The following is a 2,077-nucleotide window of genomic DNA, read 5'->3' on the forward strand; positions in this document are numbered from 1 at the left end:
GGTTGTTCTCTGGAGAATGGAAAGAGACCAGGCCAGGGTAATCCTGAAGGACATGCCCTCTCCTAGCCAGGTCCTCCTTCAACTCTTTCCCCTAGCCATCAAATAGAAAACCCGAGACTTAGGGTGGAAGGATGGGGACTTAGAGAATGAGGTCACTGTTCCTCGTTTGATGACCCATATTTCCAAAGCTGGAATCCTTCTCCTTAAGGAAGCTTATAGCAATATACTGACCTTCTCTGCAGTAGGCACACTTCATTCTTAAGAGCAAACTCTCCGGGGGGGCACTTCTGACAGATGCCAAAGGTATGGGAAATGGTGCAATGCTTGAGGACTTGGGTGCCTATAGAAAGAGTCAAAAAAGACTGAATAAAATTCAGTGGTTACTAAGAGTCAAAGAGAAAATGCCTCCCAGTTACAAAGTCAAAGATACTCTTTTCAGAGTATGTAATATGTCTCTACCTCTGAAAAGGGAAGACAACATTTCCTCAGCTCTTCTCAAGGGCCAGCCCAGATTCTTACAATGACCCACCAGCCCTTTAAGATGATTTGTGCTTTCAATTAATATTATGGGAAGTCCTTGCATATTGTTTTTCTGTCTCTGCTTGCTTCAGTTTACATCAGTTCCTATATGTCATCCCAGGCTTCTTTCTATTCCTCTTGTTTCTTCTCACAGTGCAGAAATCCTCCCTTGCATCCTAGTACCACAATCTGTTTAACCACACCCTAATTAAGTGCATCCTTGACAGTACTAACTCTTATTCACCACAAAAAGATGGACTGCTATGGTCCATAATAGTCCTAAGGTTAATAGGAAGTCACAGAAACTCTTGGTGGGGATGGGCAGTTACTCTTCAGGTTTAGTCACAGACATACAGGAAAAGAAGGAGAGGTGTGGACATGCCTTGTTGATAATAACTGGACCAAAGAGCATGTAAAGGGGAGTAAAATGTGGTAAGGCTGGAAAGGAAACTTGAGCCACCAATGGATGCTCTCAAAACAAATGCCAGGTTAATGACTTGATATTTTCACCTAAAGAAAAAAAAACTTAGGAGCAGCTAGGTGGTGTAGTGGATAGAGCCCTAGCTCTGAATTCAGGAGGACCTACTTAATGCTTACTAGCTGTGTGACCCTGGGCAAATCACTTAACCCCAATTGACTAAGGGGGGAAAAAAAGGAAAAAAAAAACAAAAAACTTTTCACCTAAAAGTAGTGAGTCACTATTAGAGCAAGTCTAATCTCAGTTTTTTCATCTATCAAGTAAGAATGAAAACAGCTACAGTACTTATCCCACAGGTAGACTTTAAAGGAAACCTACCTTGAAAACTCTAATGAACCTTAGAAATAACCAAACTCTGATTCTGTCTTAGGTCTCAACTGTGACTGAGGCAGGGGAGAGGAGGTGGAAACCCTATGGATAAGAGGATGGGAAGGGCGGTGAAGTGAGAGCCACTTACCAGCTGGGCAGTAAAAGCAGCGGCGCCTCTCATGCCAGTATTCCTTTCAGAGGCACAGGTCTCCCCTGTTTCTCTGTGGTTTTGTTTGGACAGCAGGATTGACTCGGATTTTCTCACAATCTAGGAAGAGACAAAATATTTTCAAGCTAAATAAAGTGGAAAGGCTGCTCTCCTCCTCTGAAATCCTGCACATCTGTCTAAAATGTGCCCTTTGCATCATTTCCCCCAGTCTTCTGCTCTTACTAGCAGCAACATGATTTGTAGGAGCTCCTGGGGCGGAGAGAAAGCTCTGACTGCACCGCTGCTGTCCATGAAACCTGACTGGCCGGAGACCCGGGAACTTGCCTTTTTAAACTGCAGGCAGGGGTCTCTGGGTCACGTTTACACCTAAGCGGCCCTTACTCCTTACCAATCAATTCTCGGTAGGTGGGGGCGCAGCCTGTGAAAGGGGAGTGGCCAGTGGCAGCCCCGGCTGAGCAAGGGATCCCTGCCAAGGACTCCTGAGGAGGCATTCCTTCCTTTTTCGGGAAGTCCCTTCTCCACGCCCCCCTTCACTCCACCCCACCCTAATTTAGGTAATCTGTAGTCTCTGTGTTATCTCTTTCTCTCATTTCTTTCTCTCT

General features: G+C 45.2%; 1 long non-coding RNA gene across 1 annotated transcript; it reads right to left on the reverse strand.

The window, feature by feature from the left end:
* Nucleotides 1–231: 231 nt before the first annotated feature.
* On the reverse strand, nt 232–1,870 carry LOC141553238 (uncharacterized). The gene is made up of 3 exons (XR_012485336.1): nt 1,698–1,870; nt 1,455–1,574; nt 232–340 (listed from the first exon to the last, which is right to left on the reverse strand). It is a non-coding gene; the product is annotated as an uncharacterized LOC141553238 (long non-coding RNA).
* Between the last annotated feature and the right edge of the window lie 207 nt (nt 1,871–2,077).

The sequence above is a fragment of the Sminthopsis crassicaudata genome, chromosome 2 (assembly GCF_048593235.1).
Source record: "Sminthopsis crassicaudata isolate SCR6 chromosome 2, ASM4859323v1, whole genome shotgun sequence".
Classification (NCBI taxonomy): domain Eukaryota; kingdom Metazoa; phylum Chordata; class Mammalia; order Dasyuromorphia; family Dasyuridae; genus Sminthopsis; species Sminthopsis crassicaudata.